This window comes from Nomascus leucogenys, chromosome 5 (assembly GCF_006542625.1).
Source record: "Nomascus leucogenys isolate Asia chromosome 5, Asia_NLE_v1, whole genome shotgun sequence".
Taxonomy (NCBI): domain Eukaryota; kingdom Metazoa; phylum Chordata; class Mammalia; order Primates; family Hylobatidae; genus Nomascus; species Nomascus leucogenys.
The window spans coordinates 24460118-24487010 of record NC_044385.1 but is presented as its reverse complement, the minus strand read 5'-3'; the positions used below and the strand labels follow the sequence as shown (position 1 = coordinate 24487010).

Sequence of the window (26893 nt, the reverse complement as noted above, 5' to 3'; positions counted from 1 at the left end):
GGCTCATGCCTGTAATTGCAGCACTTTGGAAGGCTGAGGTGGGTGGATCACTTGAGGTCAGGAGTTCAAGACCAGCCTGGCCAACATGGTGAAACTCTGTCTCTGCTAAAAATAATACAAATATTAGCCGGGTGTGGTGGTGGGCACCTGTAATCCCAGCTACTCAGGAGGCTGAGGCAGGAGAATTGCTTGAACCTGGGAGGCGGAGCCTGCAGTGAGCCAAGCTCATGCCACTGCACTCCAGCCTGGGTGACAGAGTGAGACTCCATCTCAAAAAAAAAAAAAAAAAAAAAAAAAAAGTGGCAGTTTTCCCTGAGCTCTCTCTCTTTTCTGCCACCATGTCACCATGTAAAACATGCCTTGGTTCTCCTTCACCTTCCACCATGATTGTAAGTTTCCTGGGGTCTCCCCTGCCATGCAGAACTGTGAGTCAATTAAACTCTTGTTTACTCTTGTTTATAAATTACCCAGTCTCAGGTAGTATCTTTATAGCAGTGTGAAAACAGACTATACAGGATTGAATGACATATTTGTGCTCAAGATCCAGTAGTGAGATTACTAGGTAGTAGGCATAGAGTATCTGCCTTAACTTTGTAGTGTAATTCTTTCTGAACCAGACCTGGAAACCATTTCACTTGTGTTCAGAAGGTTGGTAGAATGTGCATTTGACTCAGAGTGACATGGTGTGTTTAGCTATCATTCACAGGAGCCTTTGCAGTGCCTGAAGATTTATTAGGAAGGGTTCTTTCTGGAACCCTTCAAGCTTGACAAGAACCTCTTTATATCATTTTGTATGCTAGGTTTTAAATTTAAGTTGAAAAATTTATGTATTTCTACATTTATAAGCAGAAAGAATTTAGCAAAGCTTGACAGAGGCTTTTGAGGGAAGAAGTAAGTTTGAATGCTTTTCCTGTAATTCCAACTGTTTTTTAAAGATGTAATTATATAAACATTGAATTTTCAATGATAATGATTTTCATAAATGATTTAATACAATTTGATCATGAGCTAGAACAGCTTCATAGATCAGACCTCAGTGTTTCAAATTAGGTTTTCTGTTTCACAGTTCTACAGTTGATAAGTTTTGGTAATCTACAGCAGCATTTGATTTTCAGTGAGACATGCTGGCAAATTATTGCCTCTAAAATATCAGAATGAGTGGTGTGTTGATCATTATATTTGTTCCATAGCCTTTGGTGCACACCTTCTTAAAATCTCCTCCTTTTCCCTGCTCTGTTACTTTCTCCTTGGATAATGATACCTTCTCATCTCCTAAGTGTCCATGCATTAAAATAATCAATTTCTCTTTCTTTTGTCCCTTAACCTCTCTCCCAAAGGAAATCTGCTACTCTTGCAACTGTTAGCTAGTCTGAATTAATTCAGAATAAATTGTGGAATGACTGATAGACCTAATTCCAAATTACATCAGGATGCAGAGAAAAGGGAACACGTATACACTGTTGGTGGGAATATAAATTAGTACAAACTCTTTGGAAGACAATATGGAGATTTCTCAGAGAACTAAAAGTAGAACTACCGTTTGATTCAGCAATCCCACTACTGATTATGTACCCAAAGGAAAATTAATCATTATATCAAAAAGATACCTGAACTCAATATGTTTATTGCAGCACTATTGGCAATAGCAAAGATACAGAATCAACCTAAGCATCCATCATGGATGACTAGATAAAGAAAATGTGGTGTACACACAACACACACACACGTATACTGTGCAGCTTAAAAAAGAATGCAGTCATGACTTTTGCAGCAACATAGATGGAACTGGAGGGTATTATCTTAAGAAATAACTTAGAAAGTCAAATACTACATGTTCTCACTTATAAGTGCTAAATAACACGTACACATGGAAGTAGAATGTGGAGTAATAGTCACTGAAGACTGGAAAGGATGGGAGAGGGTGAGGGATGAGAAATTGTAAATGGGTAGAACGTACGTTATTTGGGTGATGGTTACACAAGAGGCCAGATTTCACCATTACACAATATATCCATGTAACAAAACTGCACTTGGACCCCTTAAATTTATGCAAATAAATAAAAATAAATAAGTAAAAAGCAAAAAAGTATATGTATTTTGAAGTGAAGCTTGTAAAGCTAAAAAGTCCTGTTCACCTAAAGAATTAGCATAGCGTTTTAATATATGTAGATTGCTTCCTTGTTTACCTTGTTGCTTCAGATTTCTTTCTTTCCTTTTTTTTTTTTTTTTTCCCCCGGACTCCTAGTATCTGAGAACATATTTCTTCCCTATAGGAGTTGAGAAGAGGAGGAAGAATAATGGGAGGAGACAGGACCTTTTTCAACTTGACAAATAGGTATAGCTACTTCTCATACGTTTTTTTCCTTCTCCAGGTCCTCGGTAATCTCATTATATTTTTTTTGTTTGTTTATTTAAATACTCTCTGATGAAATATTTTATGCCTCTTAGTTGCAGTTTCCCATCTCCCAACTTGTTATAAGATAAATAATTCTAACTTATATATTAAGTTACATATTAATTTATGAAACTTATTGTACCTTGTTTTTCAGAACAGTAATAAGTTTTATTGACATGATAAATTTTTTCCACCAAAGAGGAAAAGTCACCAGTAAATGTGTCCTACTTGTTGAAAATGCCTCTAATGATACTGGCCTCTATTTATTGATCATATATGCCAGACACTGCAGTGAGCATTTAATATATTACTCATTTCTTACAACAGCCCTTATATAAGGTAGATGTTTATATTTCACTTTCGGAGAGATTTGTCTAAGCTTGTGCTACCTGTAAATGGTGGAGCTTATTTTAAAGCCCTTCTGCTTTTGCTTATATACTGTTTTCTTCTACATTTCAAAAGCATCTTAAATGATTTGGTGCTGATACTTGAAGTACTTTTTAGAGAGAGTTAGCAGCATGTTGATTCTACATTTTTTTGTATATCTTCATACTCCTAAAAGTGTTTTATTTTCCATTTGTTCCACTTTAAGCATTTGTTAAATGTAATTCATTTATTTTTTTTCAAGGATGGTACCATAATTAATGTAGCATCTAGCATAGTTGAAAGTAGCAGATACTTTAAAAATATTTGCTGCATCGATTCAAAACAATAACGACAGGAGAGGTGGCAGTTAATGGAGGGGGGCTATTCACATAAAAATTCATTTCTGTTGGAATGTGAGGCTGGAACCTTTCTCATATTACAGCATGCTGCAGGGCAGGGCTAGAATCCAAGCTTTGATTAAAATCACCCAAACTCTTTTTTCTTTGCTTTACAACCACAAGTTATTGCCAGCTGAAAAGGATAATGGAGGGTAATGATGAATGCGTTTCCATCTGCCGCTGCTGCAAAAAAAATTTTTTAGACAGTTTCATTCTTTTTAAACCTAGATAAAAAGGCTGCTTTGAAATGAAGAGTAAATTAGTGGCCACCAAATGAGTAGTTATTAGATTGTTGCCCTAGAAGCCTGTTCAGGTGATGCTGATGGTGGTTGCTGCCAGTTAACAGTTCGGTCTCAAATAGTTTCTCCCCAGGGGTGGGGAATATGGGGAGGGGGGCGGTGGTGGGGGGTGGTGGGGGTGGTATAAGAATTCAAGCATTCTTGAGAGTCTTTGTTTTTCATTCCCAACTGTAGGTTTTAGACATGGGTGTTACTTTCCCAGAAACTGCCTAGATTTTCATAGGCTGTTAAGGTCAAATATATTGATTTAGCCATTTCATAATATATGTATATGAAAACATGTTGTATACTGTAAATATATACGATTTTTATCTGTCAATAAATTTTAGAAAAGAAAGTCAAATGAAAAGTGAACTTTAATAATTTTCTGCAATAGATCCTTTTTTAACTCACTGCAGCCTGAGAGAACTAAGCCATTTGGAATAGCCTGTATCTCTTTTTTTTTTTTTTGAGATGGAGTCTCACTGTGTCACCCAGGCTGGAGTGCAGTGGCATGATCTTGGCTCACTGCAACCTCTGCCTCCTGGGTTCAAGTGATTCTCGTGCCTCAGCCTCCTGAGTAGCTGGGATTGCAGGTGCCCACCACCAAACCTGGCTAATTTTTTTGTATATTTGGTAGAGACGGGGTTTCACCATGTTGGCCAGGCTGGTCTCGAACTCCTGGCCTCAAGCAATCCAGCGGCCTCGGCCTCCCAAAGAGCTGGGATTATAGGCGTGAGCCACCACTGTGCCCAGCTGAATAGCCTGTATCTCTAATATATTGTTATCCCAGCCTCCTCACCCCCTCAGCAGTTAAACTATGTATGGGGCAGATTGAATTGCTGTACTTACCAAATTGTTTGTTTGTTTTTGAGACTGGGTCTTGCTTTGTCACCCAGGCTGGAGTGCAGTGGTGAGATCATAGCCCACTACAGCCTTGACTTCCTGGGCTGAGGCAATCCTCCTGCCTTACCCTTCCAAGTTTCTGGGACTGTAGGTGTGCACCACCATGCATGGCTAATTTAAAAATTGTTTTGTACAGACAGAGGTCTCGTTTCATTGCCTACGTTGGTCTTGAACTCCTGAGCTCAAGCTGTCCTCCCGTCTTGGCCTCCCAAAGTGTTGGGATTACAGGCTTGAGCCGTCATGCCCAGCCTGGGTTTTTCTTCCTCCTGTAGTTGATTATTCCTCATGGTTGCCCCTCAAGATGACTTCAGCATCGGTGTAGTATAGAAATATTCCATTAGTCCTTTAAGACTGTAACCTGATTATTAGTAATTAGAGCTCTGGGCTCAATTGCAGATTTGTAGTCTTTACACTTTAATAGTTTTGTTTTGAGAGAGGGTCTCACTCTGTCACCTGGGCTGGAGTGCAGTGGCGTGGTTACAGCTCACTGCAGCCTCAACCTCTTGGGCTCAAGTGATCCTCCCGCCTCAGCCTCCTGAGTAGCTGGGACTACAGGTGTGTGCCACCATGCTCAGCTAATTTTTTTGTTTTTTAACTTCTTACAGAGATGGGGTTCTGCTATGTTGCCCAGGCTGGTCTCAAACTCCTGGGTCAAACGAGCCTCCTGCCTCAGCCTCCCAAAGTCCTGGTATTATAGATGTGAACCACCACACCTGGCCTACACTTTAAGAATTTTTTAATGATTTGTGGTTGTTTGGTATTGGCCTTTAGGTTATTATATATCTGCTGAATGCTGTGTGATGGGTATTAAGATTATCCACTCCTATCAGGGAGCTACTAACTAAAATGTAATTTCTTTAATCATTGAATTTGGACAATCTGACTTCAGATTTTTAGCTCTTAACTCCTTTACTATAAAGCTGATGCCTCCTGTTTTATAAATAATACAGCCCCTATTTAAGATTTCTACATATAACATTCCCCCATGTCATTTTCTATTAGAGTATGTGTATATGTGCAAGGTTTTCCATTTCCATTCTAATAAAACTTTCATCTTTAGTTTTAGTGGTTGTCAGTTGGTTTCTTGCAAGATGTTTGCTGCCTTTAGCATTTTTATTTCAGGTAAAAGGATTATGTCACCTTGATGAGTTCTTGGCATACATGCTCTAAAGTTAGTCTTCTGTACCGGTGGAGACAAACAGTTAAAGCATGTACAGTACTTCTTTTGGATTATATTATAATTTGGGGAACAGATTTGTCATTTGAAGTTTGTCTTAGATACATAATTTTTATTCTGTAAATGTACAGATGATGGAATTCTGGAAACATCCTGTGTTGAAGAGAAAAATCCCACTCAGAATTTAAAATTGGCCTTGGAGAATTATAAAAAGGGATAGGGGCATGGATCATCCATATGTGGGTTATTGAATTAAATTTTTCACTTTTTTTTGTTCTTAGAGTCAACTTTTATAACACTGTTACTGGGAATACTTGACTTACTAAGCTTTTACTGAACACTTTAATTTTGGGAGTACAATTTCTAAACTCATGAAATAATCTTCGTGCAGCAAGATGTTATTTTATCAAATTTTGATATTACATGCTCATTCTTAACTTTGACAAATTTTAATTAAACATCTTTAAATTTATATAATAATCATTTTGTATTTCTAGAACTGAGGTCGTGGTAGTTAGCTATCTAAAAAGCAACAATGGGGTTTTATTTTATATGCAATGTTAATCATGGTATTTTGCTGTAGAAGGGGCATTTGCATTAGATTTAACTTAATCTTGTGAAAATCTAAACATATTTAAGCATAGTTTAGGGATAATAAACTTGAGATGTTACATATAATTTGATTTAGAAGCTTTTTAATCCTGAATAAGGAAGGAATACATAGAAAGTCAAGGAAAAATTCTGTGTAATGGTTGTGATACTCGAGCTGAGAATAGTCTGATCCAGCAGCCTAAAAGAATGACCTCCTCACTAGTTGAGCATACTTCAGTGTCATGAAATGAAGAGGATGGGAAAAGGTGTCTGTGCATCTTTGTTTCAGGACTGTACTAGATATAGTGTACTTGCATGTTAATTCAAATACTAGGCTAAAAAGTTTGTATTATTATTCCTCTTTTAAAGATGAGGAAACTGAAATTTTAAAAGCAGGTGACTTGTCTGTGGTTAGAAGAAATATATGCAGAATTGTGATTTATGCCCAGAATATCTGACTCCAAGACCTAAATTCTTTCTGCCATACCATATACTTTCTACTTATCTTTTGTTTGTTTTTTATTCCATTTTCCCCCCTTTGAACTGTGTTGGAAGTTTTCTGTTCTATTTCTTTTTTTCTCTATGGTTACCATAGAAATGTTAATATGCATACTTAACAAAGTCTAAATGTAAATGCAATCTTTATCCTTCTCCTGAACCTCCTTCTGACAAGAACTATTTTTATCAGACATTAAAGTTTTGGGACTTGATCTTTCAGCCCCAGAAATAACAGTGTTTATATTTACCCATATGCATTTAACCTTTTTTCCCTTGACCATTCCTTCATGTGCATTGATTGTAAGCTGAACTGTTTTTTAATTTACTCCCTCAGGAGCTTTATGTGAGACGGTCTTTGCTCAGGCTCTCCATTTTGTACAGGCCCTCAAGTTTTGCTGCCTATTACCCTATTTTCTATAGCTCCCCTCCCCATCAGGTTCATTCCACCAGGAATATGTAGATTCCCCAGGGGCACATTCGCTTTAGCACTAACTCACCTCTCTAGACTTGTACTTTTTAAAAAATTATTTCTACCCTTGGAGCATTTCTCTTACTTTATTGTTGGCTCTTCTATACATTAAAAAAAAATTTTTAAGCACTTAATACAACAATTTTTGGTGATCTCCAGCCATGGGGCTGCATTGCCAGAAATAAAAGTCCACATTGTCGTTGTGCTTCATGGGAGTATTTTGTATTGAACATGTGGGCTGGGGGATGGGTAGAGGATTTTTAAAAATTTATTTTAAAATAAATTCCTAGAAACTGATGAAACTCTTTCATTTAGAGTCATAAGAAATAAACTATTTGTTTGATGAAGAAGCAACAGAGGACTTTCAAAAAGCACTTTTGAAAACTCCCCTTACTGAAGGTTTATATTAACGGCCCTCTAGAGGAAGAAAAAAATCTGAGAAAGATCTTTTAATAGGACATTAAGTATTGTTTTCCCTTGCACCTTTTTCTAAGATAAACAGGAACCAAGGATTACTTGCTCTGTGCGTGGGATGCCATGTTGTAAAGTTTAGGTAGCAGATGCTCTAAGAAAATTTATAACATTAAGGCTGAAATTACCATGAAAATGCCAAAACATCTTTGTATTGGAATTTTACAAAATTTGTTCTTAGGACTTAACTTCTTAAAACGTATCAGTTTTCAAAGAGATGGTAAGTTTACTTCATCAGTTCTCTTTGAATGTTTTTTTTTTTTTTGTCATGAGATGGAGTCTTACTCTGTTGCCCAGGCTGGAGTGCAGTGGCACGATCTCGGCTCACTGCAACCTCTGCCTTCCCAGGTTCAAGCGATTCTTTTGCCTCTTGAGTAGCTGGGATTACAGGCATGCACCACCATGCCTGGCTAATTTTTTGTATTTTTAGTAGAGATGGGGGTCTCACCATGTTGGCCAGCCTGGTCTTGAACTCCTGATCTCAGGTGATCCACCCACCTCAGCCTCCCAAAGTGCTGGGATTACAGGCATTAGCCACTGTGCCTGGCCAAGAAATAGAAAATAACTTTAGAGCAGTATTTTCTATATTCTATATTTTTTTCATATATTCTTATATGATTACCTACGTAGGATACATGTGTTGTGTTTTGCTTTGCTTACCTGATAAAACGCTGTTAAAAATATTTTAATTGAAAAGGTGCTTAACCCACATTTTTTAATGGGTTAAGGTTAATGTTTTGAGTTTTTTTTTAGCAGATGGTATTGATTTAGTGTTTTTGGCAACAATTTTATTAGCATTGATAGAAAAGATGAGGATTTGAAAGGAAACAATTGCTTGCTTTGTAAGTTGTGATGTTCAGTAATGACTAAGTACATTCATTTGCACAGCCAGTATAAACTCCAGATGATTTTTTCCCTGCCTGTTCCTTAAGTGGGTCATGTGATTTGGTGTTTATCACTGACTTGAATATCTTCAAGTTTTACAAACCACATAACTTGACCATGAAATCAAGGAGCTCTTTCAAAGGACTCTTTGAAAGTAGATTTTAGTTTTATTTTTGGGGTCGTTTCAATGAAAAGATTATGCAATTTGTGTATGGGTTTTGGAACTTTTCTCCCTTCCTTTCCTTCTTTTTATTTCATCTTTCTTTCCTGCCGTCTTTCTTCCTTCCATCCTTCCTTTCACCTTCCTTTTTTTTTTTGAGACAGCGTCTCGCTCTGTCACCCAGGCTGGGGTGCAGTGGCCCGATCTTGGCTCCCTGCAATCTCCACTTCCCAGGTTCAAGTGATTCTCCTGTCTCAGCCTCCTGATTAGCTGGGACTATAGGCGCGTGTCACCATGCCCGGCTACTTTTTTGTATTTTTAGTAGAGACAAGGTTTAGTTATGTTGGTCAGGCTGGTCTCAAACTCCTGACCTCAAGTGATCCGCCTGCCTTGGCCTCCCAAAGTGCTGGGATTACAGGCGTGAGCCACTGTGCCTGGCTCCTTCCACCCTCTTTACAACAAGTTTCAATGCAGAGATTTCTGTGGTACTTTTTGGTTGGTCTTCCCAACACAGTCTCTGCCATTAGCAGTTAGCTTTTAGCGAGGCTGATAGGCCATTCATTTATTTTATAAAATCATTCTTTGTGTATGGTATTTGGTGGCTGTCTTTCAGAGATGACAGTGACTCAAGTGTCTGTGAGATTGTGACTGCTGCATTTTATTTAGATCTGGTCTTTTTTGTTTTAGGGATAATGGGAAAGGAGCCTAATCCCTAAAGAATGGTATCTAAATTTGTGAAGAACCTGCCTAAATTGTTGTGGTGGCACATGTGACTGATGGATCTTTTGGATTTGAATGCCTGTAATGTTTTAAATATATGTTTACTATGAAAATTGTTCCTGGGTTCCTTTTTTCTTCTGTAGGATATGTGTATGGATTAATTGTACAGAACCATTAATATGCTGACCTTTGTGCAAATGTGAAATACTTCTTTAATGGTTCTTTTAAAAACCGGATTCTGTCAACATTGAGAATTTCAGCATCATTATCTGATAAGAGTTATTACCCCATTTTAAGTATTGCGTAGTTTGACCTATGTATGCACAAATACACATGTGGAATCATAAATTAAACAATGATATGTAAAAAATGGGGAGATTATTTCAGAGGTAGTAGGTTTATTTTTGAATAAGTGTATCTTAAATTCAGTAAATTAAATATATGATAAATGCCCATGATGTATAAGGAACTATGTTTGATGCTAGGTAGATTTATAAATAGCTGTAAGTTCTTATTTCTTATAGAATAAGGAATTGTCCATAAAGACCCTACAGCTTAGAACTGCTGAATTTAATAAGCGGTATACTAGGTTTTTGTCATTACTTTTAATGGCAAAAACTGCAATTACTCTTGCACCAACCCAATAGTAGTTCACATGAGAGACATTATCACAAGACAAAGAGATTGGAGAAAACTTTATACATGATGACTTGGGACTGGGACTTGAAGATAGGATTTGTAGAGGCATAGAGGTATGGGGGACAAAGTACCCAGTAGAGGAAGCCTGAGACAGGATGGGAAGTTGCAGCATGTGTTTGAGGGACCAGTTTGGTTATAATATATGGGATACATTTTAGAGAGTAGGAGAAGATAAGAGTGGGGCTAGGACATATAGGACCTTGAGTACCATCTTGAGAAAACTCTGAAGTTTGTGAAATAGTGAGGTGATTGATCATCTATTCATTTGGTAACCAACTGAGTATCAGTTGTGTGCCAGGTACCAATTAAGCAGAAAAGTAGAGTGGGTAAGAATTATATAGCAGCTGGGCATGGTGTGTCACGCCTGTAATCCTAGCACTTTGGGAGGTCGAGGTGGGTGGATCACTTGAGGTCAGGAGTTAAAAACTAGCCTGGCCAACATGATGAAACCCCGTCTTTACTAAAAATTCAAAAAAAATGTGGTGGGCGCCTGTAATCCCAGCTACTTGGGAGGCTGAGGCAGGAGAATCACTTGAATACAGGAGGCGGAGGTTGCAGTGAGCCGAGATTGCACCACTGCACTCCAGCCTGGGCAACAGAGCGAGACTCGTCTCACAGGCCCTGGGACAACTAAACTTCCAAGTTTAAGTCCTGATTTACTACTTATTGGCTTAATGACCTTGTGTAACTTTCTTAACCCTTCAGACAGTCTGTCTGTGATGATAAATTTGTTAAATCATCAAGTCATTGATTTTTATAAAAATTTCTAATGTTAAGGTCTAAGAAATTTTTATAAGAACTTTCATTTTTGGTTACTGGTTCTAAGAGATAAAGAACTATTTTATCATTAATATCAAAAATTTTAGTATTTCACATAGAAGTTTTTTAGTTGAGACCTTTTAAAATACAGGATTACTTTAGCTAATTTGACTTCCTTTGGATATTGTTGAATTTAATTTTAAGTCAAATTTAAAATTAAAATGAAGGCCAGGCATGGTGGCTCACACCTATAATCCCAGCACTTTGGGAGGCCGAGGTGTGCGGATCACCTGAGGTCAGAAGTTCGAGACCAGCCTGCCAACATGGCGAAACCCTATCTCTACTAAAAATACAAAAAATCAGCCAGGCATGGTGGCTCATGCCTGTAGTCCCAGCTACTTGGGAGGCTGAGACACGAGACTCACTTGAACCCGGGAGGCGGAAGTTGCAGTGAGCCGAGGTCACGCCACTTCGCTCCAGCTTTTGTGACAGAGTGAAACTCCGTCTCAAAGAAATAAAAAATGAAAATAAATGTAAGTTAAATTAGATTACATGTTAAATTTAAATAAGTTGAAAATTAAAATCCAAACGCACCTTAAATAAATCACAACCCAAATAATCTTGTACCCATCTCTTCAGCTGGAGGAGGGAATTGAGGCAATAGGGGCTCTGTGTTTGACTTCTGCGAACACAAGGTAGATGTTTATTTGTTGTTGCTGCTGATGTTTAAATCAGAAAAGAAGGTTAGAAACGCATACTGAGTAGGCAGAATTATAGCTTCCACACTCTGTTTTAGACAGATTGAGATAGATAGCTGATTGTCTTTGAGAATAGACTTTTAACAAAGTGATAAGAGTTGAGATAAGTCACAAATATAACCTCACAGGAGTTCATATTAGTGTAGCAAAAGTGTGGGTATTATTAAGTAGGTTCTTCCGTACACTCTACTTTTTGTTCAAGGACATTTCTGTGGGTTCTGATCAATGGTATTTAGTGGTATTTAATATTTGTATGCCCCACAACCACCCTCTAGTACCCTACATATTTATTACTATAAACTAACCTTTGATCTCTGATACTGTTGAATAGTTTAGTTATGTATTCAAACTATGTGGCAAGACTTGCAGTGGAGAGTATAGGAAATGGGGTTTGGCCTGAGGAGAAGGGAGTAGGAAAGGCTTGGTGCTGTGCCTTGTTCTTTAGATTTTACATCCCTTTAATTGCTTTCCTCCTATGACCATTGCTTTGCCATGACTGTCTAAAACTATGGTATGATGTATGAGTTATGAGGTGTTCATTTCAGATGTTATGCACTGAGCTCTAATTAACTTGACAGAAGCCAGATTCATTTTTATGCAGAGACTTTTAGTATAATAGACTTGGAGCTAGAAGACCTAGGCTTGAACCTTGGCTGTTTCTCTTATTATTTGTGTCACAAAATATAGGTTTTCTTAATCTGTTTTCTTATTAGTAAAGAGGGAATAGTCATTACTGTTGTAGGTTGTTGTGAGGTTGTTGCAATAAGGCTTAATGAGACGCCAAGAAAGCATTTTATAAAATTCTAAAGAGCTATTTAAATGTCCAGTGTCCTTGGTACATGGTGAGTCTTTGGAGGCACGCAGTGTGTCTTAAGTATCATTTGGAGCAACTACAACAGTAAGGCACAGATTTTTAAGTTGTAAGCTCTGTGAGTACAGACTTTGTCTGTTTTGTACCACTGTATCTGCAACATCTTATAGAATGGTGTTTGTTTATTTCTAAGTTTCAAAACTTTAAAACATTTTTCTTCTGCTTACCCCCTTTCCTTAGAAGTTTGATGATTCTTTCTTCATCTTCAAAAGAAAAAAAAAAAGATATAAACAGAGCATAGCACCCTGTCCTGTAGTTGGATAGATAAGCTAACTTTTTGTGGGCTGGTCCTTAAAAGTAAAGAGGGTGGGTGGTTACAATGGGATTCTCTTTTAGTTCTATTTCTGCCACAAATAAAAAGAAACAAGATAATAGATGGGAACCTGAAAAGAAAAATGTTTCAGTAAAACTTAGAGAGATAGGCAGGAATTTAGGAATAGCAGTTGAATGGAGAAGCCAGAATAGGAGTTTGGGTTGGGTCCAGGGAAAGATGATCTAGACCGTAAAGGCGTACACGAGGTCTTACTATTAAGACATTCTGTCACAGCCAGGTAGGGCACGCTAAGCTTATACATGAAAATTCAGACTGCTTTAAAAAATGGTACCCTGTTTATATTTTTATGTGTGTAAATCAGCATTCCTGTGGTGATAGATGATAGATAAGATTATATTTTCAGATAGTATCCCTATAATTCTTTTGAGTAGGTTAAATATACCCTTCAAATTAGTTTTCCCGAGAGTGAATTATCTGACTCATCCAGGCTCTGTTACACGTGAGCTGTGTAATATTGGGCAAGTTATCCAACTCACTTGACTCTGTTTTTTCCCATGCTTGAAGTAGAATAATACTTACCTTGCAGAGTTGTTGTTAGGATGCAAAATAATGCATGTGAAGTACCTAGTGCAGTATTAAGTGTACAGCAGGGATTCGGTTAATGGTGGGTATTATTATTTTTTGATGTAGGCTTAATGTATAATTATTTGTATATCATTTGACAGTAAGTACTATTGATACAGTATGAACATTCCAAATGTTGTTGGTCTTGTGGGTTTCGGTGTTTGTTTTTAGACTAAATATATATTATGTTTTCCTTTCATAGATTTCTGAGAGAGCAGACACCATCTTATTTCTGTTGAATTATATTTAGTAACTCAAAAGGCATATACCAAGCTGTCAGAAGCAGCTTCATTTAAAAGGTAATTTCAAATTTTGAAAGAGTCATTTACTCTTTAATTTTACTTGGATTATATTTGTATACTTGACATAGATAATTAATGGTTCTCTTACACTAAATTTGATTCATTCAGACTATAGAACATCCCTATTATATCATATTCACTCCGTATTGGAGTTTTTTCCTTTTTTAAAAACATCTTTGGTAATACAGTTGATTTCCCAATCTCAGTGAGCACTACTGTGCTATATGACATGAACAATGTAAATAATTTGTTTCCTTGCAAATATTTAAAAACTTTTCCCCAAATGATTTTAAATGTATTTTGTTTAAATGCAAAATACCAGGTGCATTTGGAATCATCTCAGTGGGGAGCTTGTTACTGGAGTAGGAAGAAGATAAGCTGGAAAGAAATTGTGTGCTATGGCAAATTTTTATACTACTTTTAGGCAACCTTAACATCTATTTAAAAATTGAGTGGCTGGACGCGGTGGCTCACGCCTGTAATCCCAGCACTTTGGGAGGCTGAGGCAGGCGGATTACCTAGTATCAGGGGTTCAAGACCAGCCTGGCCAACATGGTGAAACTCTGTCTCTACTAAAAATACAAAAATTAGCCGGGTATGGTGGCACACACCTGTAATCTCAGCTACTTGGGAGGCTGAAGCAAGAGAATTGCTTGAGCCCAGAAGGCGGAGGAGGTAGCAGTGAGCCGAGATTGTGTCACTGCACTCCAGCCTGGCAGACAGAGTGACTCTTGTCTCAAAAAAAAAAAAAAAAAAAAAAAAAAAAAAAATTGAGCTTAATTCAGCAGACTTCCTGGATCTCTATTTTGTATTTAAGATAGTAGTAGCAAATAGAGCTTTTAGTGGACTATGAATAATTTTGACTTTTGAGATAGGAGGAATAAGTTGTTTTATTTTCTGAGGGCACACTTGGTACTAGAATCTTTAAGTGACCATGAAATGAAGGTAAACATAATTGGGGGAAAAAACAGCCTTAAGTTACTTTACTCTCATGATGTTTGTAAGTAAGCATGCTAGGTTTTAGAGATACACAGAGAAACTACTGTGATTGCGAAGGTTTCTTCCTGTAGCTTTATGCTAGTCCAAAGATAACATTACTTCATGAATTCTCAGTAAATGTACAGAAGCGGTAATGTGTGACCAAACTTTAATATCTGCTTGGAACTAGTGCTTTCTTACCATTTGGAAGAAAAAATTATCATTTTAAACCATTTAACATCTGGGAATGACTATAATTATGACAGACAAACTTTATTTTCACTAGAAAGAGCACTGGAATGAAAATCAGGAACCCAGGGTCTCTACTTGCCCTTTTTTTCAATAACTGGCTGTGGGACCTTAAACAACTCATTTAATCTCTGAGTTTTAGTTACTTACTATGTAAAATGAGAGAGTTAGAATTAAATATCAAGGTCCTTTCCACCTAAGGGAAGGAAATTTTGTAATAAAACAAATAGTATTAAGGAGGACACCCAAGACTGATTAGAATCATCCAGTTGAGCAAGAAATTAAAAAGAATATATATATATATATATACCTGTTGTTATTTAGCATGATTTAGTGTGAGGATAGTATGGGATCCAGAGACAAAAGAGGAGTTGAATCCTGGCTTAATCATTGCTGGCTATGTGGGCTTAGGTAAATAACTCTGATTTTCAATTTTCTTATCTTTAATAGGGATTATAATACCTACCTATGACAGAGACTGCCAAATATACTCCAGTAGCCATTCTGCTTTTCTTCTTTTCAGAAATAAAATTTCTAGTCCTGCCTGAAGTTTAAGCTAGCCAATGACTACTCAAGTGCAACTGTATTTCCCAGGTAGATGCTAGTAGATTGGGCCCAGTAAGTTTGGGCCATTGGGATGTGAAAGGAAGAGATGTGGGCAACTTTTTGGGTCATCTTCTTAAAGAAAAAGCCATTTGTCCTGGATGTCCTCTTTTCTTTTTTCTCTTTGGCTGGGAAATGACAAGAATTAAAGCAGCAGCCTTGGATCCAGAGATGGACGCCAATTGATGAAGACAGCAGAACTGACTGGCTAGTCTGGGTTCCCTGGAGCAGAGCTGTCTCTCCACCCTAGGTTATCCACTTACTTTTGCACTGTTATGTGAGAGAGAAATAAACTTCTATCTTCTTTAAGCCCTTGTTTTTTTTTGGTATTTCTTTGTTATAGCTGATTAGTCTACCCAGTGGCCTAAACAAAACACTACCTTAAAGAGCTGTGAAGACTAGAGATTATAAATTTCCTAGTTTAGTGGGTGGCACATTATCAGACATTATCTACCATTTGTTAAATATTTACTTTCCATCTATTGTGGGTGGGGCACAGTGTTAAATGTAATGATCACAAAAATAGTTTCTATTATCAGTGGATTTAAGAAAAGTAAAAACAAGGATTCTTAACAGTTTAACAGAGATATATAAAATAACTAGCAACAGCCAGTTAGAGAACAAAATTTTATAGTGTCATTCATAATAGTAACCAAAAATATAATTTATCTAGAATGAAAAAATAAGAAATGGGCAAGAAGTCCTTTGTGAGAAACCATTTAATTAAGACCAAAAAACCATAAAATTTATGAAGAGCTATTTCTTGTTACTTAATGTTATAAAACATTGTTTCTCACAAAGGTTAGTTTATAGGTTTAATTAATGTTAAAACTCAAATATGACATAATGCATATAATGAAAAACATTGGTTCCCTGGTCCACCCTTTCTCATCCCTGCATGGTTATCCCCAGAGGCAACTACTTATTATCCTCTCGATAGTTTCTCCTAGTGTTTCTCAATACTAATTATGCCGCCATTTAAATTTTTTTCCAATTTAATCATATATGTTGACTTACTAATAAGGCAAAGGAAGATTTAGCTTTTTTATACTTAAGTTTTTTCCTTTCCCCCTCAACTTTCTTTCCCTAATATAGTTATCACTATTTTTGGTTAGTTAGTGTCTTCATTGTTATAATTATGTATTGTTCATACTTGAGCCACTCAGTGATTATAATTACATTTACTGTTTTTCTGCAACTTGTTTTCTTGGAATTTATGGGAAATTATCTTGTATTATATCCCTGATAATTTTTATTCCCATTTTTTCTTTTTTAGAATTTCTTTTGTCTAATATTCAAACTCCTGGATTTTGATTTTCTAATTTTTACTTTTCTAGTGTCTGGGAGATTTTCTAAGCCTTTTCTTCCAATGTTATTATATATTTTTAAATTTACTGCTCTTATTTAAACTTTTCAGCTGGGCACAGTGGCCTATGCTTTTAATCTCAGTACTTTGGGAGCCCCAGGTAGAAGGATCACTTGAGGCCAGAAGTTAAAAGACTAGCCTGGGCAACATAGTGAGACCCCATCTACAAAGAAAAAAAATTAGCTGGGCATGGTGCATTGGTGCATGTCTGTAGTCTTATGCAATCAGGAAGCTGAGGCAGGAGGATTGCTTGAGCTCAGAGTTAGAGGTTACAGTGAACTACGATTGTGCCACTGCACTCCAGCTTGTGCAACAGAGCGAGACTGTGTCTCAAAAATATTATAAGTAAACTTTTCAAAGCCTTTTCTTCTTTTGTGAGCATTCATTTTTATAGTCTATTATTGTTTTATGGTTATAATTTCATCTCCAAATATATTCTGGTTTTAAAAAACAATTTGTGTATTGTATTTTTGTTTGTTTTTCTATTTGATTTGGTATCTTTATTTCGTGATAGGCGCATTCCTTGGTTGTTCCTCAAACATTTAGCTAATACTAAAAATCTTGGAAACTGTGTGCATGGGTTTCACTCTAGGGCTGTTAGTTGAAGATCAGATTTATTTTATTGAGACATTGCTGACTCTTAATATCTATAGCAGGGGTCCCCAACTCCCAGGTTGTAGACTGGTAACAGTGTGTGGCCTGTTAGGAACTGGGCCGCACAGCAGAAGGTGAGTGGCAGGCCTGAGCTCTGCCTCCTGTCAGATCAGCAGCGGCATTAGATTCTCACAGGAGTGTGAACTCTATTGTGAACTGTGCATACAAGGCATCTAGGTTGCATGCTTCTTATGAGAATCTAATGCCTGATGATCTGAGGTGGAACAGTTTCCTACCGAAACCATCACCCCTGCCCACGTCTGTGGAAAAATTGTTTTCCATGAAATCGGTTCCTGGTGCCAAAAAGGTTAGGGACCACTTATCTATAGCCTTTTCTCTTGGGCTGATTTCTCTTTCCAAAGAAGAGTCTTTCTCCTGCCTGGGAGGTACAAGTTGCTACTAGTTTCTGACAGTTGAACAAAGGAAGCGAACTGAGAGGTAAGGAGTGATCTCACTGCTTAGTATAGAGATGCTCTTTAATTTACAGTAGCATTATATCCTGACTAACCCGTTGGAAGTTGAGAATATCATAAGTCAAAAATGCATTTAGAGCCAGGCACGGTGGCTCATGCCTGTAATCTCAGCACTTTGGGAGGCTGAGGTGGGTGGATCATGAGGTCAAGAGATCAAGACCATCCTGGCCAACACGGTGAAACCCTGTCTCTACTAAAATACAAAAAATTAGCTGGGCGTGGTGGCGCGTGCCTGTAGTTCCAGGTACTCGGGAGGCTGAGGCAGGGGAATTGCTCGAACCCAGGAGGCGGAGGTTGCAGTGAGCTGAGATTGTGCCACTGCACTCTAGCCTGGGTAACAGAGTGAGGCTGTCTCAAAAAAAAAAAAAATGCATTTAGTACACCTAACTTAATGAAGCCTAATCTAGCCTATCCTAAATGTGCTCAGAACACCTACATTAGCCTACAATTGGGCAAAAATCATCTAACAGCCTGTTTTATAATAAAGAGTTGAATACTTTATGTAATTTATGAAAACTATACTGAAAATAAAAACCAGAATGGTCATATGGGTACCAAATTATGGTTTCTACTGAATGCATATTCTTTTCCCACCATGGTAAAGTCGAACTATTATAAATCAGGGACCACTGTATAAATTTATCTCCCTGTTTTTGGTACAATATCTTGGTGTTTTTTTTTTTAGACCGAGTCTTACTCTGTCACCCAGGCTGGAGTGCAGTGGCATGATCTCGGCTTACTGCAACTTCAGCCTCCCAGGTTCAAGCAATTCTTGTGCCTCAGTCTCCCAAGTAGCTGGGATTATAGGCACCCACCACCATGCCTGGCTAATTTTTGTGTTTTTAGTAGAGATGGAGTTTCACCATGTTGGCCAGGCTGGTTCTTGAACTCCTGACCCCAAGCAATCCACCCGCTCAGCCTCCCAAAGTACTAGAATTACAGGCGTGAGCCACCACGCCAGGCCATTAGTACAGTATCTCTTTTTTTTTTTTTTCCTGAGACAGAGTTTTGCTCTTGTTGCCTAGGCTGGAGTGCAGTGGTGTTATCTTGGCTCACCACAACCTCTGCCTCCTGGGTTCAAGCGATTCTCCTGCCTCAGCCTCCCGAGTAGCTGGGACTACAGGCGCCCGCCACCACACCTGGCTAATTTTTTGTATTTTTAGTAAAGACGGGGTTTCACAGTATTAGCTAGGATGGTCTCAATCTCCTGACCTTGTGATCCGCCTGCCTTGGCCTCCCAAAGTGCTTGGGATTACAGGTGTGAGCCACCGCGCTCAGCCAGAAGGGTTCTTAAAACAATAAAAATAATTACAAAACCCCAATTTGTGCATAGTTATACCATTTAGTTAAATACTATATGTACACAACTTACTGTCATCAAATTATTATTATAATAAATGCAAAGGTGAGTAGAGCACCTGGTTAATCTTGGACAGAGATTTTGTCTTATTTATCATTGTGACTCCATTACATAGCACAGTGCCAGACATACAAAATGCTATTAATATATGTTTGAAAGAATGAATTAATGACTAAATTAAATGTATATGCTAATTAGTGTAGTACCTACCTTTTTCATCTGTAAATTTTTCTTCTGCTAGCATATTTTCTTTCTCTACATATTTGACTCTCCTTTTAAAAGCTTATACATTATTTTAAGTAGTTTTATTTTTTAGTAGGATCTCATAACACTAAACAAAGATGTATTTATCAAACATTTATACATTGTTTACTGTGTGCCTGGTGCTGTTCTCAAACCATTTAATCCTCATTAATAACCCTATAAGGTGGTTACTGCTAATATTCCATTTACAAGAGGAAACTGAGGCACAGAGAAGTTAGGTACTCACTCAACGTTATCCCGCTAGTAAGTGTCACAGCTGGACTTGAACTCATGTCTGGGTTCCAAAGTTTATGTGTTTAACCACTACACTAGACAGACTCCTATTTTTAAAAAGTACCAGCTCTAAAAATTATTTCCATCTCCAGAAGACTGCCCTTACTAGTGGGGTTTTTGTTATTTATAGGAAATTTTATTAAAATAGAAATTTTCAAATGGTAGTATTCACTGTACTTGTCTTTTATCATCAAGCTATTTAATGAGTATACTGTTTTATTTTTAAAAGTGATATTTATTATAAGCATATTTGATGGCTGTGTGCTAATAATTATATTGATAAAATATTGATATTGGTAAAATTTGGCATTATTTCAAAATGTGATGGAATATGTATGTGTGACTGTTGGAGTGCTTTACTTTCCGTTGGTATTGGTAAAGTATTCTTTCTGGCTGAAGCATCTCTGAAACATCAGAGGAAAAATGGGAGGTGGGTTCCAGAGGGATTGGAATTTTACACATCTTTCAATTATTTTTGTCATTTGTGATAAGTACCTAATGAATTTTGAACCTAGTAATGCCGTTATGTGCTAACTATTTTGCTACCTGAGGAACTGGAGTGTTTCTGTTCCTTGCCTTGTTTAGTGGTCTAGGAAAGAGGTCTGAAGATTCGAACTCTAGTCTAGTTTAAGTTTGTGTTTGATAGTTTACAAATCAAGGTGCTTAAATTCACACTTTATTTACTGCTATGTGCAGCTCTTTTTAAAAGCCTTTTGCTTTAAAAGCATTTTTTGGTATTTCGATTGTTTAAAGCCCTCAGGTAGCCTAATTAAAAATGGGATGTCCAAATTCACTGAGGCATCTGTTAAATAAAACCTGTCATTTAAAAAAAAAAAAAAAAAGGAATTGTCTGTTTTATTCTATAGCCACAGCAGAAGGGTTAAATATGGACAGAACACTATTTGTCCTTTTAGGTATTACTAAGAAGGAGATTATAGCTATACTTTCTTTTTTATGCCTTCCCTCTTTCCCTAAATAATTAGTACTTTTATAAATATAGTATCTGGCAGAAATTGCTTTATATTAAATATCAAAAACAGCAACCAATAGTGACAGCGATCCATGCATATTAGTATTTTCCAAAGTATGTTCCATAGGAGATGGCTTGCTGATATATGGTTTTATAATCATAAACTGAGGAACAATTGCATAAATACTGCCCCTCCCAACATACAAACATGCATCTGTTAACACACAGGCTTTGGAGAGTCACAGTATGCGTTAATTTATTAATGGTAGTAAGAAGTCCTGTGGTAATAAAAATGGATTTAGTTTTGTTTAGCTCAACATTTCCCACATTGTTTGACCTCAGAACCTTTTCTTTCCTAATCTTGTGGTTGTCTGGTGCACTTTGTGCTCCACAGATGACTCTTTGGGATATAATGCTATATTCTGTGACAGTATAACAGTAGATCTATTATTTTGATGAGGTTTCAGAATAGTAGCCCATCAAAAATATGCCATTATTAGTTCATTCATAGTTAATAAATGGATTTTAGGAATGGCATTTAAAAATTGTTAGAAATTTGAGGTGGAATGCATCTTCCTTGAATTTATATAACATTAGACCTTGCATTTATAGACATATTACTTACCAAGGACTTTAAACTCTCACTCGATATATAATGAGAGAATGGTAAACCTCATTAATTTTGACTAATCGGGGAAGCCAGGCAAATTCAAGATAGTATTAAAAAAACAGTTTTAAGAAATGCAGTGTTATCACTGCAAATACTGTATCTAAAATTATGCCAGCAAAATAGTCCAAAGTAGAAGATTCCGGGTGGAAATCCTTTAAAGAATAAATAATAGTGGCTTGTAATTAGTTGTTGCAAATATATAGGTACTTTGGAAATAAGTGACATTATTTAAAATATTTTTTTCAAAAGTTTTAGCTTTTATTACATGTATCTTATTTACACTATTTGCTTGCTAAACCATTTCTTTATAGTAGTCTATTTCAAATTTCTAGTATGGTATGGCTCGTAAAAATTTACTGGGTGATCTATATCCTAATTGAGAATAGAATGAAACATGGAAATAAGGCAGGGGAGAGATCTTCTCTAATGAAGGGTGGGGGGGAATTTCTTTTGAGCAGTGATAAAAATAGCAAACACACATTTGACTATTATTGCTGAAAGGAGTGATTAATAATTAACTAACTTCTGCTTCTTGAGTTCTGTAAAAGTCCAGATTGAAGGCCAAGAAGTGTTATATCACAATAGCAATCAAAAGACAAGAAAGAAAAATGAAAACATGGTGGAAGAGAAAGATGAAATTGTAGCAACCAGGATGGTTAGATATTGGGGAGGCCCCAAACAGATAACATTCCACAGGAGAGTCAGCATTAAAAGATGCAAAAGCCCCAGAAAAAGTAGATAAATCATGTCACTCTTGTTTTTACACCGAAGATACATATATATATTACAGCCCCGTTGAAGTGTGGTATTGGGGCAAGGAAAGGCACCCATGGAATTGCGATAGTCCTTAAAGTACTACCTTTTTACATGCTAAGTGTTTATCTCTAGAATATATCCCGAGTAGCTCATTCTCCAGTCTTTGTTTTTGTATTTTTAAAACAGCATTTACACATTTGTTTCCTAAAATCCCATCATATCAGTTGTTTTTACCAGGCTTTAATAGACCTGATGTGTGGAAGTTCCCTCAATTCTCTTTTTGCTTCCTTTGTTTCTTTTTATTCCTTTGTAATGTAAGACAGCATAGTAGCATCACCCCATTTTATAGGAATGGGGAAATCAGGTTGAAGGTTAAGTGGCTTGTGTACGGAGTGAAAGGAAGGAGGCTTTCAAGTGTAGCTTAGAAAACAGGAGTTTAGTATTTTTATAGGGAAAAAATATGATGGCTAATTTAGCAGGTTTTCTGAATTAAACTTCTTATGCTTGATCGTACACTTAAGTATTAAATCTTTCAAGTATTATCTATATCAGTACTGACTAATCTGCCTTCAGTTATATAATGGATAGCCGATCCAGCCTTTCCTTTTAGGAAAATCCTTGATGTATTAGACCGTTAAAACAAATTCTAACATTTGGTGTTCATTAATGTTGTAACTGAAACAAAAACATTTTAATGGTTAATCCCAGAGTATTTTGAAGTTAGTGTAAATTTGCAGGAGAGGTATTTAAGCTTTAGTATCAATTTCAAATAGGCCACCAGCCAATTTTCAAAGCTGTTTCTTAGTGAGACATTGAGTTTTTCTCAATGCAAAAAATGCATTATGCAGCATTGTGCCATGTGACAAGGAAACAGAATGGAACAATTACAATGAGATTTGTATTGATAATTGTATTTCTGTGTGAGTCGTTTAAGATACTGGGAAGCAAAGTAAGATTTAGAATAACCCCCCAGCAGCTTCAACAATTGCTTAAATTTAGTTGTAGACCACGAAAGAGGTATTTTTAATATAAAAGGATGGGAATTGCTGGGCAACAATTAAAACTTCAAACTCAACATTTAGGGTTTAGCCAGCTGACTTTACTAAAATGGAATGCTTTAACTTTTTGACTCTATATTTCAGGAAAATTGCTAATTGTAGTTTATTAAGGTAAAATGACTTTCTATGATGTAGTTTTAAAAAGGTCAAATCTCCACTTAAAATATTAGGTTGGTGCAAATGCAATTGCAGTTTTTGCCATTGCTAGCTTTTGATAGGGCTAAAGAGTTTTGCAAAAATGATTTTTCTTTTAAAGAATATTTAAATTAATTTACTTCGCTTTTGGTAAATGCCAAAGAAAGGCACAGTGAAGTATTGTAAGTGCATTCAAAATCGATTCTTCATCCATTCATTTGTCATCCTAAAGCGAAAAAAAGAAGTGGAAGAAAATTATTAGATGGATGATAAATATAATCTAATGATTTATATGTTGTTTTGACATTTAACCATAGATACTGTTGCTTAAAAGGACTCTTTAAAGAAAATCTCAGCATATTTTTTGTTCAAAGTTGTTTTGACTTAGGCACTTTTTCCATGTAAGAGACAAAAATCCCACAAATATTAAATCTATTTCAACAAGTGTTTTTGAAACATTATGTAGATTTGCAATGCAGTTTACATTAGCACAATAAATATTTATTAATGCTGTGCTTTTTTAGTTTCTGGATTTTTGAACAATATGTTTAGGTCATTTTGAATTATTTATTTAATAGTATTTATTATGACTGTGAACTGATTTGTCTATATGTATGTATTTGTGTGTTTTGGCTCTATCTGTATCTCAACAAGACCGTTTAATGTTAGCTCTATCACAAGATAATTTACTTTTTTCCCCCTCTATGATATATAACTTTTGGGATAAAAATTTGTTTTGGAGTGTAATTTTTGGAAATGTACTAGCCACTTGACATGCTTTAATATTCAAAATAATTCACAGTGAATCTGGATTTTTAGTGACTAGTCAATGTCCTTGGCAGACATTTTTGTTTTGACTGATGAAGTTCATTTTATCGTTATTCTTACAAGGCTTCTGCTTTTTGTATGCTGTCTAAAAAAATCTTTGCCTAACCTAAGGTCTTGAAGATTTATTTCTAGATTTTCTTCTAGAAATTTTATAGTTTTTGGCTTTTTTGTTTAGGTCTATAATCCATTTTGAGTTAATTTTTATGTATGTTGACTATGGATTTTTTTCTGTTTTGAAAATGTTTGCACAGAGAGGCAACTTTAGTGACAGTGTGGTGGTTGCAATGAAAACAGTGAAAAGGCCAGATGTGGTGGCTCATGCCTGTAATCCCAGCACTTTGGGAGGCCAAGGCGGGCGGATCACCTGAGGTCAGGAGTTTGAGACCAGCCTGGCCAACACAGCAAAACCCCGTCTCTACTAAAAATACAAAATTAGCTGGGTGTGGTGGCACATGCCTGTAATACCAGGTACTTGGGAGGCTGAGGCAGGAGAATCGCTTGAACCCGGGAGGCAGAGGTTGTGGTGAGCCGAGATTGTGCCATTGCACTCCAGCCTGGGCAACAAGAGTGAAACTCTGTCTCAAAAAATAAAAGAGTGAAAGGACAGGGAATATGAGCTGAAATGACTAGAACTAGGATAGCAGTTCTGCATATCAAAAAAGCAGGGAAGAGGAGAAATATGATGACATTTTAGAGACAATGAATTGGATGGCGAGTGAGCATGGAGGTAGAAGTAAAGATGCATCTAAGGCTTATGATTCCAGGAAGTAGTATGGCCTGTGGCTAAAACTAGAATATAGGACAAAGGGAAGTTTTATGATTCTCCATTGTGATGAATGGAGAAGAGTTCTGTTTTCAAACTGTTGAGTATATGTAATAGCAGGACATTCTGTCCTTGTCCACATGTATACATGTTGAGGAATAGTCAGATTCTTAGTGAAAACATTTTTTGTTTAATTCACTGCGACTAATTTTTTATGTTATTGCATATTTTCCATTGTGATAATTTTTGTAGCTTCTCAACAGTATTTAAATTTTGTTGTGAAACTATTATATCTACTATATAAAATAATGACAAAAAAATAATGCCACTAAATTGGTTTCTGCTGTATTTCCCTCCTCTGTTTCCAATACAACTTGACCATTAATAAGGATATTCTGTCAGTATTTGTCTAGATATGCAGACAGCTCATATCATTCTTTCCACAGAGGTAAAATTGTATTTTCCTTATTTATTTTGATACTCATATTATCCCAGGCATGGCCAGTGGAAATGACATACGTTAAACTAACTATTGTGTCCTTTTGACATGTCCTCATGGTTACTTGAGAACTTTCTTAAATTCTGTCATCATAAGATATTCTAGGCTAATCTTATACTTTCCCTGGTCTAGCCCTGTACTCAGCCATTTCACTCAAGGGTCCTGGTTATTTTTAGTGGAGAATGGTATTTAGAAACAAAGATCTAGGTTTTGTCAGTGGAGAGAGCTTATAAGTTGTATTTACACATATAAAAATGTGTATGTGCATATACACACAGGAATATAGATAGTACACATATATCCATATTTATTTTCTATATCAAACCATCTTTATAAATAACTATAAGTTTACACCTATACCTCCAATTCCAATACAATCCAATAGATTTTTTTTTTTCTGGCCTTTTCCCTTTCCATGTTTGCAATTCCCTCCTCTTGCAGTGGAAACCTGGATTCCATTAAGTTAATATATTTTGCTCCAAGACACACCAACCCCCACCCCCAATAGCCATGTGCAACCCAGGGGGAAGGGGGAAGGATAAAAGGGAAGGGAGAAGGAAGGAAGTTCCTCCCAGTGAATTTTTTTTTGAATTAGCCCCATGATTAAAAATAGTAGAAGAAAGGAAGGAGCCATGTAGAATTTTAAACTTGTGACTAGTCAGTTTTGTCCATCTTTCTCTTTTTTAATGGTTTCTGGCTTTTATGTCACAAATAAAGGTTATGAAAATAAACTTCATAGTACTTTTTATGGCTTTTTTTTTCTTGGTTTCTGTGAACCTATTGGTTTTTTTACATTTTAATTTTTAGTACACCTGAGATTTATTTGGGGGAATATTTTAGGATCTAATTATATTTTATTTTTCTGAATGGATAACTAGTTATTTCAACATTAATATTGATTTATTTATCTGCTCTCCATTGATCTGAAATGCCATCTCCATTGTATCCTGTTCTACAATGTTCTTTTACTATATTCTTCTGTTCTTTTTATCTGTTTGTTTTTTAAATTGCATGCCTGATAGTGGGACACTGTAGTATTTATCACCTAGAGTGATTGTGAGCATTAAATGAGAATGCACATAAAATGGTCAGTGTGGTGCCAGTCATGTAGTATAAAATGGTCAAGATGTATTAGTGACTATTAGCATGTCAATATAAAAGGAATAAACTTCACAAACAATAGGAGAGTAAATTACAAAAAAAGTAAAAATTATAGTAAGTAGTGGTTTTTTAAAAAAATAAAAACTTGTAGGATTCTTAATTTTTATACTTTGTGTATGGAATGGCAAAAGTTCATATTCTTTATATACAGATAAATTATGTTTAAAAATGTGTCCAATATTAGATAAAGTTAAGCTATTTAGACTTACAGATGTCCTGGATTGCAGGCCCT

At 36.3% G+C, this 26893-nt stretch overlaps 1 long non-coding RNA gene across 1 annotated transcript; it reads left to right on the top strand.

Annotated features, from left to right (window-relative positions):
• The first annotated feature begins 2273 nt into the window (after positions 1 to 2273).
• On the top strand, positions 2274 to 15784 carry LOC115835138. The gene is made up of 3 exons (XR_004030083.1): positions 2274 to 2335; positions 13502 to 13598; positions 15352 to 15784. It is a non-coding gene; the product is annotated as an uncharacterized LOC115835138 (long non-coding RNA).
• The last annotated feature ends 11109 nt before the right edge of the window (positions 15785 to 26893 follow it).